Raw genomic sequence first — 16,834 nt, forward strand, 5'->3', positions numbered from 1 at the left:
GCAAGTGCCTTTCTTTTCCCAATAGACTTGAGATAAGTGGGGCACTCCTGTTTCATGTGTTCACAGAAACCTTGACACCCAAAGCACTTGGGTCCTAAGAGAACAGTGTATTGACCGCCATCCCTTGCATCCTTCTTCCCTTTATCTTGGCTTTTGAACTGAGAAGAACTAGATTGCTTACGGTCCTTGTCGAAGCCCTTTTCATTAGTATTCTTCATGAACTTCTTAAATTGCCGAGTGGTGTAGGACTTCATGTTAGAATCTTCATCATCAGAAGACTCATCAGTGTCACTGCTCTTGGCCTTCAGTGCCATGCTTTTGCTCTCGCTTGATTTTGGGATCCTTGTCCAACCCAACTCATAGGTCTGCAGATTGCCAACCAACTCTGTCAAAGGAATTTTATCAATATCCTTAGATTCCTCAATAGTTGTGATCTTAGCATGGAATCTCTCAGGTAGAGATCTGAGCACCTTTCTCACAATCTTGGGTTCTGGAATGGTTTCCCCAAGATTAAATGCTGAGTTCACTATGTCATTGAGCCTGGCATAGAACTCATCAAATGACTTATCCTCTCCATCTTAATCTCTTCGAAACTTGTAGTAAGCCTCTCAAGCTTTGAATCTTTGACAGCCTCTGTTCCTTCATAGGTTGTCTGAAGGATGGTCTATGCTTCCTTAGCAGTTTCAGTGGAGGATATATTCTTGAACTCCTCATTAGTGACTGCACTGAATAAAGCATTCAATGCCCTGTTGTTGAAGTTTGCCGTTTTGATCTTAGCATCATCCCAATTGGTTAACGCTTCCTTTGGCTTGGTCCAGCCAATCTCTATAGCTTGCCACACCTTCTCATCTAAAGACTGCAAGAAACCTCTCATGCGTACTTTCCAGTATGCATAGTTTCATCAAATAAAGGAGGTACAATAAGAGACTATCCTCTATCCATGACAAACAGGGGTCAATGGATCTCACAGCAAAGATTGAACCCTAATTAGAGTGTGCCTGCTCTAATACCACTTGATAGACCAAAATGTATTGACCCCTTTTGATAAATTAATTGATTAATTAGCCAAGTTTATTAATTAATCAAATTAACATGCAAACACGTGGTGGCACAAACAAATCACCAATAAATTAAAGTGCAGCGGAAAGTAAATTGATGCGGTGATTTTTACGAATGAGGAAAACCAACACGGCAAAAACTCCACCGGGTGATTTTAAGGTCACCACCTTATACCAACCTACAGTTGAACCCTTACCCCAATACCCAATTGGACTTGTTCTGTAGTGACAATCTCTCCTTGTATTGCACGGCTCTCAATACGTGACTAACCAATTGCACAGATCCCAGTATGCGACTTCAATCACCAACTAGAGAAGGATTGTTGACTGCAAAGTTTTTCAGTTCATCACACGATGAAGATCGAGAAGTTCCTTGGTTACAAAACCCTACGGTGCACAAACACAATAGCTTCTTTACAAGAAAGATGAACTAGGGCAAACTAGGTCTTTGGTCACAATTTGCTCTTGTGCAATTGTGCTCTTGGCTCCGTAACCTTTGACGGCCCTTAAAATAATTATTTTATATGTCTAGGGTTGTGAAAAAAGAAAGCTCAAACATATAATCACGGATTATATGAAAAACAATCCAGAAAAACTAAATTTCATAAACCTCGACAAATACCCTATCTGTCGAGCTGCTGTCGAGCCATGGGCTGGAACAGCTATTCAAGTCTCGATAAATGCTAGTTGTCGAGCTTTAATGAACAGCACTTTTCACACTTGAATCTTGGACAAACTTGCATGGCTTCAATACTTGATCTTGAAACAAGGTTTCTTGAAGTATTAAACACACCTAGATCTACCCAATTACAAGTAAAGTGCGTTTTGTCAAAGGATTAGTTAATTACATAAAATAGTGACATATGTTCCTAACATTGAATCACATATGTCCTAACTTACCATTCAAATTGTGGAGGTCAATTCAATTACGCAACCTTTGCTCATGAACAATGGTGACCACTTCTTGAGGATTGGTAAAAAAAAAAAAAAAAAACTTTATCGCAGGTACAAGATAGCTTCTCGCCCATAGGCCGTAGGGAGGGAGATACATTCAAGTTCTCTCTCTCTCTCTCTCTCTCTCTCTCTCTCTCTCTCTCTCTCTCTCTCTCTCTCTCTCTCTCTCTCTCTCTCTCTCTCTCTCTCTCTCTCTCTCTCTCTCTCTCTCTCTCTCTCTCTCTCAAACACACACAGAGATGGAAGTACTAAGTTGTATACTCTATCTTTGCCTCAGCTTGACCATTATTCAAGCCTTCCATACCATTGCAAAAAGAAGGAAATCAATTCTCAAAAAGCTTCCTCCAGAACCAAAACCATTTCCAATCATTGGAAACCTCTTGGAACTTGGTGACAAACCTCACAAGTCTCTGGCCAAGCTTGCCATGACAAATGGACCCTTAATGAGCCTAAAACTAGGCCAGATAACCACAGTAGTCATTTCTTCAGCTACCATGGCCAAAGAAGTCCTCCAAACACATGATCAACTCCTTTCCAACCGTTCAATTCCAGATGCAATCCGAGCCCACAAACAGCACGAGTTAGGATTGCCTTGGATACCTCTTTCCTCACGTTGGAGAAACATTAGAAAGATATGTAACTCCCAATTATTCGCCCATAAGATACTCGATGCCAACCAAAACATCCGGCGCAAGAAAGTACAAGAGCTGCTTGCTACTGTCCATAAAAGCTGCCTAACCAATGATGCGGTCGATATTGGTAGAGCAGCTTCAAAACTACGCTTAATTTATTGTCCGACACTATTTGCTCTGTGGATTTGGCAAACCCGAATTCCAATATGGCTAGAGAGTTCAAGGAACTTGTATGGAATATCATGGAAGAGGTTGGAAAACCAAACTTGGCAAACTATTTTCCAATGCTTAGGAAGGTTGATCCCTAAGGCATACGTCACCGAATGACAATTTACTGTGGGAATATGATAGAACTCTTTGATAGCTTAATCAGCAAACGGTTGCTGACAAGAAAAGTACCCGGTTCAATCAGAAACAATGATATGTTAGATACCCTTCTTGACATTAGTGAAGAAAGTATGGGGGAGATCGACAAAGCTCAAATTGAACGTTTGTTCCTGGTGACAATTTTTTCTATATTCTTCTTCAGTAATTTATATATTTATTCATTTAGTACTTATTTTTTTGAATGAATTATTCATCTATGTACTTTTTATGAATCTGGATTATGGTCTAAAACATCGTCTCACTTTGGTTTAAATTTTATGGAATAGGACCTATTTATTGCAGGTAATGACACAACGTCTGCTAAATTAGAATGGACAATGGCAGAACTGATTCACAACCCAGAGGTTCTATCAAAAGCCAAAGAAGAGCTCAATCAAATCATTGGCAAAGGAAACCCAGTAGAGGAATTTGATATTTCTCGTTTACCATCCTTGCAAGCAATAGTCAGGGAAACCTTCCAGTTACACCCTCCAATTCCACTGTTACTCCCTCGTAAAGCTGAGGCAGGTGTAGAAATTTAGGGCTTTAAGGTCCCAAAGGGTGCACAAGTGCTTGTAAATGCATGGGCTATAGGCAGGGACTCCAGCATATGGGAAAACCCAAACTCATTAAAGCCAGAGAGGTTCATGGGGTCAGAAATTGATGTCAAGGGACGGAATTTTGAGCTTATTCCATTTGGTGCTGGGAGCAGAATATGTCCTGGATTGCCATTGGCAATACGAATGTTGCACTTGATGCTGGGTTCGCTTATTCACACCTTTGATTGGAAACTTAAAGATGGCTTTAAGCATGAGGATATGTCGATAAGTTTGGTTTAACCTTACAGATGGCTCAACCCTTGTGAGCTATTCCTATCATGGTTTAACAAATAAACCTAGTTTTTCATGTTGGTATATTTTAATAAAAATATATAATTATTGTTTTCATAGGTTTGTTGTTACAAAATCTATTTACGTAAGAAATATTAAAAGTCTTGTAACTTAATAACATTACTTAATCTTCTTTTAAAAGAAGAATTATGATTTGAATATCTGTTCCCCACTTGTGATAATTATCAAACCAAAAAGGGTTAATTATACTACTTTATCCACTTGTCGTTTGGATCGATTTAATGTTGACTAAATGTAATTTGCATAAAATTTTATTTCGATTCTTAAACTTTACTAAAAATTTGTTTTGTCCCTAAACTTCAAAAAAAAAAATTATCCTTAAATTTTGTAAAGAGTTTTTTTTAAAAATATTTTATAGACAAAAGTAGGAATAAAAAAAGAACTTTTTTCAATAATTTAGGGGCGAAAAACAAATTTTTTGTAGATTTTAAAGGCGAAAGAAACATTTTCAATAGTTTAGGAAAGAAAAACAAATTTTTCACTAATTGTAGGACAAAAAAAGAATTTTTTAAAATTTAAGGACAAAAAATAAACTTTTGAAAAAAATTTAAAAACCAAAATAATATTTTTTTTAAATATCAATAACAAATAAGAAGACATAAGAGATGATGAATCTACAAATCCTAGAGTACACAATCAATCTACTTGGTCAAATTTAATTGTGGCAGAATGGGCAAGTCAGGTTAGGTTTGGCTGGTCGGGTTAAGTTTAATAAATTAATGTTTGAATTATTATTATTATTTTGTTATTAATGACACATCAGTTGATATCCTAACCTTATTTTTGAAGTAATCCGTGCTATATATCTAGCAACATAATGGTTCCTAGGAGTTGCTTTCACTTGGGCAAAAAGAGCTAAGAGAGATGGATTATTTCTTGAGCTTTATACTATGTCTTTGCCTCACCGGGACCATAATTCAAGCTTTTTATTCAATTGCAAGAAGAAGTAAAGTGACTTCCAAAAAGCTTCCAGCGGGACCTAAACCTTTTCCAATCATCGGAAACCTTTTAGAGCTTGTTGGTCACAAACCCCAAAAGTCCATGGCTAAACTTGCCAATACACATGGCCCCTTAATGACTCTAAAGCTAGGCCAGAAAACCACAGTAGTCATTTCTTCAGCAGACAGGGCGAAAGAAGTTCTCCAACAACATGACCAATTCTTCTGCAACCGTACCATTCCAAAGTCGATCGTAGCTGGCAATGAGCACGAGTTAAGCTTGCCTTGGCTACCGGTTTCAGCCCAATGGAGAAACCTTCAAAGGATTTGCAAGTCCCATTTATTTGCTAATCAAATACTTGATGCAAACCAAAACCTCCGGCGAAAGAAAGTGCAAGAGCTCCTTGCCGATATCCAAAATAACCGTCTAAATGGAGATGCAGTTGATATTGGCAAAGCAGCTTTTAAAACCTCCCTTAATTTGTTATCTAATACCATCTTCTCAGTAGACTTGGCTGGCCCCAATTTTGCCACAGGAAGAGAGTTAAGCAAGCTCGTCCATAGTATCCTAGAAGTGGGTTCACGTCCAAACTTGGCCGACTATTTTCTTGTGCTTAAGAAGGTTGATCCTCAAGGCATACGGCGCCAGATGACAATTTACTTCGAGAAGATGATAGACCTCTTTAGCGGCATTATTAGCCAAAGGTTGCTGCAAAGAAAAACGTTTGGTTCTATCAGAAACAATGACATGCTAGATACCCTTCTCCGTATCAGTGAAGAAAGCACAGGGGAGATTGACAAAACTCAAATCGAACGTTTGTTTGTGGTAGCAATTTCTTTATATTCTTCTTCAATAACTACAAATTTATTCATTTATGCACTTTGTCTTTGGATAATTATCCATTTATGTACATTCTATTATTGTGGCTTGTGGTCTCGTGAATGGATCTGATGATCTATAATCGCATTCTTTTTATTGATTGAATAGGACCTGTTTCTTGCGGGCAATGATACAACTTTGGTCACATTGGAATGGGCAATGGTGGAGCTACTCTACAACCCTGAGGTTTTGTCAAAAGCAAAAGCAGAGCTCAAGCAAATCATTGGCAAAGGAAATGCAGTAGTGGAATCTGACATTGATTGTTTACCGTACTTACAAGCAATAGTTAAAGAAACCTTTCAGTTACACCCCCGGTTCCGCTGTTGCTTCCCCGTAAAGCTAGAGCAGATGTAGAAATTCAAGGCTTCTTAGTCCCAAAGGGTGCACAAGTGCTTGTAAATATCTGGGCTATAGGCAGGGACGCTAGTATATGGGAAATCCCAAACTCATTTAAGTCAGAGAGGTTCATGGGATCAGAAATTGATGTCAAGGGAAGGAATTTTGAGCTTATTCCATTTGGTGCAGGAAGGAGAATGTGTCCTGGATTACCATTGGCATTAAGAATGTTACACTTGATGTTGGTTCTGCTTATACACACCTTTGATTGGAAAGTTGAAGGTGATTTTAAACCCGAAGATATCTACTTTGAAGAGAAGTTTGGTTTAACCTTATAGAAGGCAAAACCCCTACGAGCTATTCCTATCATGGTGTAACAATTTGATGTACTCTTCCTCCCCTCCTTCCATCCAAACCAACCTCCTCTAATTAGTAATTATTATTGTCTGTCCTTCTAAGGGCTTAAAATTCAACATTATTATCATATAAGAAAGCAATATCTATTCCATAAAAGTGTAAAGTTATCCCACCTAACTTCTCTTACACATACCAGCCTCCTTTAATTAGTAATTATTATTTCTCGCCTATCTAAGGGGCTTAAAATTCAACGTTATTATCATACAAGAGAGCAATATCTATTCAATAAAATTGTAATAATTATCATACCTAGCTTCTTGCACATTTTTTGTACATACTAACATTTTCACGTTTTACCATTGCACACCCTTGATGTGATGATCAGTCCATAAGTATAAGTGCTTGTAGGGTGTGGGGGGTAAGGGCCAAGGTTCAAGTCTCTAGAAGGGAGCTTCACACACATATATACTTAGATTTGGCTAAAGTAGAATTTCTATCTTAAATAAAAATACAAATAAAATAAAAAACATTTTCACGTTTCAGTGTAAAATAAATATCACATTTTTGGATTTTAAAACATTTGCATAAATGCACACAATTCTAAAGATTGTTGGTACAAATGTGAAAAATGAAAATTTATTAAATAATTCAGGAGTATACTCCAACCCCATGTGAGAGAGAGGAAGTATACTTCCAGAGTATCCAATAATAATTCATTAAAAAGGATTCTGGAACAATATTTAGTTATTTACCTCTAAATAAAAAAGGATTTGATTGTTTTAGAATCTTCTACGTAGTTAGCCACCGATTAAAGTTCAAAACAGACAAATGTACCACCGCACAAGGCCGGCTCAATAGGTGATGCAATCGCCTAAGGCCCCCACTTGTAAAAAAAAATTATATATATAATATATTTATCTATATATTTTAATTAAAAAAATTTAAGCACCTTTATTGGTCAATAAAATGCATTAAAAATGCCTTATTGTATCCTAAAATGCATAAGATTAAAAACGGAAAAACAAAAATAGTCAAACTTCAGTTAACAAAATTAAATTTTAGGAGACAAATTTATTAATTCATTTTTTTAAATATGCTAAAATCAAAATTAATACCATACAAATTCATTAATAATACAACGTAATTGTCTTGAAATGCTAAAATAGAAATTATAAATTTCAAAAACAAAGGAAAAATCTCTCATCTCTCTATCTCTTTACCTCTCCATCTATATTCTTACCTTTCTTTTCTTCAAATTCATCTTGATTCTTGATCTTTTTCCATAAACTCAGTCTAACTTGAAATCTTTCTTTGTTGATTCTCTTCAATTCACAGCAAATTCAAAACTAAAAATGAGGTAATCTTCTTCCCATCTTTATGGGTCTGTTTGGATACCGCTTATTGTTGAAAACTGAAAACACTATAGCAAAATAATTTTTAAATGTGTGAATAGTGTCATGGGACCCAATTTTAAATTTAGATTTGCTGTTTTCCGTACTTGTGAGTCCTATGAACAGTGCCCATGGACCCACTAAAAAAAACGCAGCCGCACTTTAATGCGCAAAACGCGCTTCCCAAACTCACACTATCTTTCCGAAAATGAAGATGATAAGTCTACAATCTGTTATTTATCTAACTTAAATTATATATATTTTTAGTTTATTTCACTGCACAATTGATTGATGGCACACGTTTTTAGTCATAGGACATGCTAGGAAAATATTGATACTAAATTCTGCTATGATAGGACCCTTTTCTGCCCCTCTCTTTATTGGACCCTTGCTATGATAGGAGTAGGACACGTCTTTTTCTTTTACACTTAGCCATAGGAGTATGGGCTAGACATCTCACATCTACACTGCACAGGCGCACAGCAATATATATTACATCTCACATCTCAATATATATTATTTTATTAATTTTTAAATATAAAAAGGCCCTACTTAAAATTTTCGCCTAAGGCCCCAAAAGTTGTTGAGCCGGCCCTGCTACTGCACATCCTTGATACGATGGTCACTTCACAAGAATAAGTATTTGTGGGGTGTGGAGGATAAGGGTCGGGGTTCAAGTCTTTAAAAGGAAGTTTCACACGCACATACACTTAGATTAGGATAGAGTAGAATTTCTATCATTGTATATAAAAAAAAAAAATTTTAAAAACCTAGACAAATGTGTATTTTCCTTCATGAATGAAGAAAATTCAACCAACCAAGCAAGAGCAAGATACAACTTTCATTTGCAAGAGACTAAAATTGATATCAAATGGCAAAAGCTTGGCCTCGTCCAAATCAGATCACAATGACACTGCAATAATGCAAAAAAGGCACAAATTGACTGCTGGCGTAGATATTACATGCACCGCTTTTGCCTTCTTCATTTTCTATGCTTTTTTCTTCCTGTTTCTATTATTTGTTGTTCATTGAAAAAAAGTTTTTAATCTTTGACTATAAGAGCATTCATATCAAGAATGCTATAAAATATAGCATTTAGCATCTCAAAAAGTTACTTTATCTATTTTAACAACTCACTTTATAATACACCCAACATCAAACGTTCTATTATTTTACCACTTCATTTTTTTTTTATTCGTTCTTTATGTTTTCTTTATATAGCAAGCATATTTTTTCATTTGATCAAATAGTTTTCTATAAAACATCAAAAAGTTTCCAAATGTATCTTCATTTGATCATCTGAACATAGCAAGCATATTTTTTAAAACCCGACTTTTTTTAATGAGAAATTTTTTTAATTGAACAATCATATTTTTGAAAATCCATGTTTGTAATCATTATCATATTTTTGGATTCTTTTTGTCCTTCAACTACCATGTACATTATTTATAAATTTATTTTTCCTTCAACTACCATGAATGTATCATGTGCTTGATGTGTATGAGACATTTCTCTTACTGACATGTGGGCTCCACATTGGGCGCAATTGAAAATTTACGTAAGGAATGGCACAAGGAACTAAACTATCTACCTATCAAACACTATTTACATAAGGAACCTCCTTGTTTCAAAGTCCAAAATTGCAAATAGGAACTTACTTGTTTCAAAGTCCAAAATTTAAAATTTGCTAAAGTCATGCCAAATTGCAACGAAGTCCAAAGAGTTCATCAAGAGAAACCGATTCCAACCAGCTAGTAACAGAGGTCACAAGAGAATTATATTCTGATGGAAGACCAGCAAGAATATAAGAGTTAATTTCATAATCACCAAGTGATTGACATAGTTGGATGTGAGTCAACATCAATTTCTCCTTGTATGATACTAGTGTAAAACGGCAAGTCTCCATATAAGTCCATAAGTAGATAATGTACAAAATGACACAACCTACTTATTAGAGACACTCCTACAAGGCACCCAAATCACCAAAAGTATGAGATGATAAAACCAAGACAATCAATTGAGGCTCAGTATAAAATACAAACTGACGATAAGTCTACATTAAGATAATTTCCATTAAAAAAAATTAGGATAACTTAGATAAAGGTCCACAAACACTAATTACATTTGTAAGTCCAGTTAGTTAAACTGGTAAAGTCTCTAATAATTAAATAAGAGATTTGAGGCTCAATCTCCATAGGTTAAAACTCTCGCTCCAAAAAAAAAAAACACCAAATACATTTTTTATATATATATAAAAAAAAATTCTTCTCAAACCCAAAAAAAAAAAAAGAAAAAAAAAATCTCTAAACAGGCGGTGTGTGAGAGATATGAACTATTACGCTTTAGCAATGACCACAGGAATGGCAACAAGTGGAATAACCTTCTGCATTGTAATTCCAAATTTGTCGCTCATGTCAATACCTTCTGATGCCATTTGATCAAGAAGCTTCGAATCAAAGCGGTGAATGAGAGAAGCTAACAACAAGCTCAACATTCTTATAGCAAGAGTTAACCCAGACAAATCCGCCTCCCAGAACCAAATGGGATAAAAGAGAAATTTGTGCCTATAAAATCCACTTCATTGCCCATGAACCTTTCTGGTATAAATTGTGTTGGCTTGTCCCAGTACATAGGGTCTCGGGCTATTGCCCATGCGTTCACAAACACTTGGGTGTGGTTAGGAATGGTGTATCCACAAACTTTTACATCCATCTCAGCACGATGAGGCAGGAGAAGAGGTGTTGTTGGATGAAGCCGCATTGTTTCTTTAAGCAAAGCTTGTAAATAGGGAAGTCGTGGGATATCTTTCTCTTTGATGCTTTGTCCAAATCCAATTGTTTCACCAAGTTCTTGCTTTGCCTTGGCCATTATGTCAGGATTGCGAAGAAGCTCAGTCATTGCCCATTCCATTGTAGTGGTAGTTGTATCAGGTCCACCAATGAACAAGTCCTGATACAATGTATTTAAACAAAAAAAATGCGATAGGGGTCTCCAATTTCTGAATATTTGAGTGAGGAGTTTATTAAGATAGTGTAAAACTGGAACTTAATCCTCTCTCTCTCTCTCTCTCTCTCTCTCTCTCTCTCTATATATATATATATATATAAAGATTGTGTGATGATCTGAAGAAAGAAGAAGACATAAGGGAGTTTAAGAAGGATTACAAGGCTTTTTTCTGGTTTTTCTTAATGATGCCTTCTTTGGCTCATTTTATGGTTTTTGGTTCAACAGAAAAATTAAGTAAACAAAAATATTTTGTGGTGAACTTAAAAGTCAAAACAAACCCAATGGAGCAGAATTTTTTTTTTCAAAATGATATATACTTAATAAAACACCACAAATAATGTCCACAGACTCCACACAATGAAATCTGTCCCAATAGCAACTTTTCTCTCCTTACAATTATCTTTGACCACTTGTTGAACGATCATTGACTTTTTTTCTTAAATGACATAATTTTTTTTCTTGAAAGAATCAATTTCTCACTTAATTTTTTAAGTAAATTTCGACTTTGGTGTCTAATTTCTAATGAGATTCTCCATATGGTCCAGAAAGTAGAAAATGTTATTTCATCTTCACTTAGTTTCTGTGAATAAAAGTTTTTATCCATATAGTTATTTGAGAATTACAAGAAATAGTAATAACTTTTTTTTAACCAAATAATAGAAAAATATTTTCTATTCATTTCAAGATCACAACCAATTAGGAAAACATCTTAAGTTTCAAAACAAACCAAATTTAACTCAAGCCTCCCTTTTTTAAATTTTGAAGACAGTTTAATGCATTCTTTTCTTTTGCTTTGTTGTAATACTTGCATTCAAGATTTGTATGATTAAATTCGCAAAAAAAAAAAAATTATGATTGAATAGCTTTTCAGATATTGATTTCCTTACTTTTATTTTTAACTTCGATACTTAAATTGCTTTTCAGACACTAATTGATCATTTGGTTTTTAAGTGTCCATGTGAACCTTTTTTTTAAGTTATATTATTCAAAAAGGAGATTTTTTTTTTTTCTTGAAGAAGTCATAAGTCCACAAGTCCACTGAGTTATACATTTAGGATGAAATTAAGACTTTGTTTGCCATTAGTCTCAAGTTTCAACTTTTAGTTTTTAGTTTTTATCTTAAACTTCATTTTTTTCCCCCTTTTTTCTTACTTTTTCAAAAAAATTCAAAGTACAAGTATACTTTAGCATATTTTGTAAAAAGTTTTTAGCAAATAAGCTGTTAACAAATGAACACTAAGTGTACTGAGTTAACATGTTGTATTAAGAAGTACATGTACCCAATACCAGTATATAGCGTAGTCTGTATCTTCATTTTTCATTTTTTGAGTTGAGAAGATTATGTAGTTTGTATCTAAACTTGTTTTATTTTCTTGACAAACAATGATATCTGGACCTTTTCAAGTATCTGACTATTTGCTCAAGAGTATGCAATCCATTTATCTCACACACACACTAGGTTATTACAAGAAGGAATCCCATGGGGTGACCCCCAGATATTAGCAAGAGGTTCCAAACTCAAAATCTCATAGATATCATAAAACCTTAAGAAACCACTAAACCAACTCCTTGCAATTCTAAAACATGCTTAATTGCACTCAAGGGAAGGATAAAGAAGATAAATGAGTAAGGGAAAGGATAAAAAGAAAATTCCTCTCTACATATATGTTTGGATGTAAAATAGAAGAGAGAGAATGGTGCAAGTATGGGCAAGTTCTTTTTTCTCCTTTGCCCTGTCCCTGCTGGCACCAACCCTACCTCCTCTTGCCACACTCAATTTTTATTAGTTTATATAAAACAAAATTCATAAATTAAATTAAAAATCTTAAAACATAAATTTAAAAAAGAGTCTAATATTATAAAATCTTCTCAAAGCATAATAATACAACAATTCAAGTATTTAAAAACATTTCAAACATAACTATACAACAACAAGAAAAAGATAAACAAATTAAATTTTAAAACCAAAAATAAAAGATGAATTCAATAATACAATATCAAAAGAAAACATAAAATTTAAATTTTGAAACACATATAAAAAAACCTATAATTTTTTCCCTAATTGTTTAAATATAAACGAGACAGGTATAAGGGGAGATACAAGGAAGAAGAAGTTAACCTTGTCCCCATCCCATTTGCCAAACAGGATAGGTAAAACCCATCCCATTAGGGATGGGTAGGGGCTATCCAAGCAACTCGGCAAACCAGCCAACCCGACTAGAACCAACTCGTTGCAACCTGATTCGACTCCTCCGGCAGTTAGTGACAAGTCTCAACCCTCCGAAACTGACTCCAATGGGTCAAGTGGCGGGTTCCCTCTTCTAAAACCTGATCTACTTGACCTAATCGAGAAACCCTTCAAATTAAGGCTGAATCTACCCAAACCTAGCAACAATGAAGCCTCTTCCGCTTAGATCTGACAACAATGAAGCCTCCTTCACTCATATCCAGCCAAATTTGGTCTTCCTCCACTAAGATCCAACCATGTTGGCACAGATCTGCGAAGATCTAGCCACATTTGGTGCAAATCCACTTAGATTCAGCCACATTTGGAGAAGATCTACTTAAATTTGGCCACGTTGTGCTCCCCTTAGCTTAGATTTGGGATGTCATGCTCTTCACTTAGTTCCGATGACATCTTGCTTAAATTCTATGAAGATTTAAAGATTTTCATCACCATCACTCCTTAAATGGTTTCACCCGAACTAGCCAATCATCAACCCAAGACCAATCCAATTTGACCTATGGTGATTTGCGGTCAGTTGCGAGTCTTGTCATCTTCCACCCGATCTGTGTAGGTCGATTCCAAGTTAAGTCCAAATTAAATCGACCCAAACTAACCTGTGGACAACCCTAGGGGTGGGTGAGGCAAGTAGGGAGGGGTCTAAATTCCCATCCAAGGTCGGTTGAACATTAGATGCAATTTATGCAATCGCCTAAGGCCCCACTTGTAAATATATATATATATATATATATATATATATATATATATATATATATATATATTTAATTACAAAAAAAAAATTAAATACATTTATTGGTCAATAAAATGCATTAAAAATGCCTCATTGTATCCTAAAATGCAAAAGATTAATAAGGAAAAAACAATAATAGTCAAACTTCAGCTAACAAAATTGTATTTTAGGAGACAAATTCATTAACTCATTCTTAAAATATGCTAAAGTCAAAATTAATATGAAACAAAATCATTAATAATACAACGTAATTGTCTTGAAATATTATAAAATAGAGATTATAAATTTCTAAAACAAAAGAAAAAATCTCTCATCTCTCCTATGCCCCTCCATCTATATTCTTACCTTTCTTTTCTTCATCTTGATTCTTGATCTTTTTCTATAACTTCAGTCCTTCTTTTTTCATTGCCCTTCACAATAGATTCAAGATTGAAGTGGGGTTGTATGGACATAGCAGAGATAACCCCTCTCTCCCTATCTATCTTTCTGATATTTAACATTGAAAAGTTTTCTTTTTATTCAATTTAAATATTTTAAATTATATTTTTTTTAATCTGCTTGATTGATAGCTTGATAGGACAACACGCTAGTCTTGCTCTCTTGCACAACCCATTGCCCACAGTACTGCACTTTGCACGGTGCACACCTACACATAAGCACATGCTGATTCTAACAAGTCATTAACCATAAGCCCATAGTGCACTCTTCACACTTCATAGTTGGCCCCCACACGACCACACACTAAGGGCTCGTTTAGTTTGACCATAACTCAGTTTTCATAACTCAATACTCATGACTCATAACTCAAACTCAAAACCCATAACTCATAATCCAAACCTCACTTTATCTCAAAAACTCCAAAATTATTGTTTGGTCACATAACTCACATTCTGCCACCATAACTCATATTTCAGAATCTGAAAACACTAAAATTCTATTTTCAGTTTCCATCATCCATCACTCAAATTTTTGAGTTTTGAGTGATGGAAACATCACCCAAAAAGCAAGCCAAACAAGATTTTTTCGATAGGACCCACGTGTTTTGGAAAATCAGTGATGAAAAATGAGTGATATCACTTAAAATTATAGTGATTCAAACAAACCCTAATCCACCCACACCCACACCCATACTCACACTCACACTCAACGTATATGCACACACCCACTATATCTTTTACCTTTTTTTTTTTAATGCAAACTTTTACTTTATCAATTATTAATTTATTATAAGTTATCACACCAATTAATAATTGATGTATATCAAATAAACTCATTTTTGTATTATAGTGATACTAATTTATTAAACTGTGTAATAAATTAATTTTATTTGTATAGGTTTAGACTTTAAAGTATAAAGTGGTCACAACTTTTAAAAAATTGCAATAACCAGATTCTATTATTCTATTCTTTAAATTTTATTTTTAGTTAAATTATCCTTTTTAATTATAAATTGTGTTTTATTTATCTATAAATCTTTTCTCATTATAAATGTATAATGAAAATAAAAATAAAAATAAATTCAATAAAAATTATTTAATTAATATTAAATATATAAAAAAAGCCTCACTTAAAATTTTCACTTAAGGTCCCTAAAGTTGTTGAGCCGGCTCTGTTGCCATCCCTACTTTTTTATAACCTCCAAAGTAGTTGTATTTTGTCATATGCACAATTTAGTGATGATTACCCTTAGCAATATTTTGATATACTCAAGGCAAAATTCCTCATGGCCCTGTTCTATTTTGAGATTAAGGAGGACATTCAAAAAGTCATTACACCTTGGTGACCTATATTAGGTTCTAAGGATTTGGGATCTAAATGTTTTAGAATTTCAATATGTAATGTTGGCAAACCATGATCAAAACTTAGAGTTTAGATTTAGGCTACTTAAAGTGATGTATGTGTAGAGTTGGAATCGAGTAATTGCAAAAAATTACTGTTCAATTTCTACAAGGCTCAATCGATCGAAAATTAGACTCGATTGATCAAAGCTCATGCAGAATATTTTTTCTGCAGAATTTCCAACTCAACCCAAGCCCATATGACGTGTAGGGTTTTAAGTTTTGCCTTAAATATAAAAGGAAAAACCCTAGCCACGTTTTGATGTTGTTGTTTATGCCATGTGTGTGAATCTCTTGTGAGATTTAGAGGTGTTTGCCTTTATACACACTTAAGGTTATCAAAATCGAGATTGATGTCGAGAGCTTGGTGATCGTTTTAGTTGTAACATAAAGAGCGTCAAGAAAAATAAGTGGTATAGTTGTGAATGCTGTGGATCTAAGAAAAAAGTAGTCTGTGGATTCGGAGTTATCACGTGGTCGTGGTAGTAAGTTTTCTACTCAAGGTAGCAATAGGATGTTAGTGGTCTAAGTCGCTGTTGTAAAACTTCAATTCTTTCATAATGGATCTATTTTACCTTGAGGATAGCTAGGTTAAATTCTCCCCAAGTTTTTTACTAGTTTGGTTTTCCTAGGTTATCAGAATTTCATTCCCCTTGGGAATGCTCTCTTATTTTATTTATTTATTTATTCCTTTCACATTTCTCATCAAAGAAATATGGGAATTCCCATTTATTCATATCGTTGTGTTATTTACTTTCCGCATTATTTCAATGATATGATTTACTTATATTAACCTAGATCTGAATAATTTACCTAAGTTAATCTCTTGGCTAAATAACTAGGTTAATCTGTTTGTATTTAAGAGATCTAAAAACGTACAACCTAGATGTTCTACGTTTCAAACGTTTACCAATCAGTTTGTCAATCAACCTATGAAGTCAATCACAAGAAACCTTGATAGTCCTCCTTATGCCTTGAAGATCAAATGGCTTTATCATATATATATAACCGAAATCTCTGAAGTTCTCACAATTTTTCAAGTCAGCACAATATTTAAATAAAATTATTTTTTTTAGTTCAAACTTAACCAAGAGTGAAACTCTATCTCCCTAATAAATCCAACTTAAACTCAAACTCATCATTATCATTATAAAAAATAAATATAAAAAAAACCAAAGCCTCTGAAACTCTC

General features: G+C 34.4%; 1 non-coding gene and 2 pseudogenes across 1 annotated transcript; 2 read left to right on the forward strand and 1 right to left on the reverse strand.

The window, feature by feature from the left end:
- Nucleotides 1–2,251: 2,251 nt before the first annotated feature.
- Nucleotides 2,252–3,896, forward strand: LOC142611586 (geraniol 8-hydroxylase-like; annotated as a pseudogene).
- Nucleotides 3,897–4,785: 889 nt separating this feature from the next.
- Nucleotides 4,786–6,452, forward strand: LOC142611879 (geraniol 8-hydroxylase-like; annotated as a pseudogene).
- A 3,072-nt stretch (nt 6,453–9,524) lies between these two features.
- On the reverse strand, nt 9,525–9,657 carry LOC142614327 (small nucleolar RNA Z247). The gene has a single exon (XR_012840405.1). It is a non-coding gene; the product is annotated as a small nucleolar RNA Z247 (small nucleolar RNA).
- Between the last annotated feature and the right edge of the window lie 7,177 nt (nt 9,658–16,834).

This window comes from Castanea sativa, chromosome 10 (genome assembly GCF_040712315.1).
Source record: "Castanea sativa cultivar Marrone di Chiusa Pesio chromosome 10, ASM4071231v1".
Lineage (NCBI taxonomy): Eukaryota > Viridiplantae > Streptophyta > Magnoliopsida > Fagales > Fagaceae > Castanea > Castanea sativa.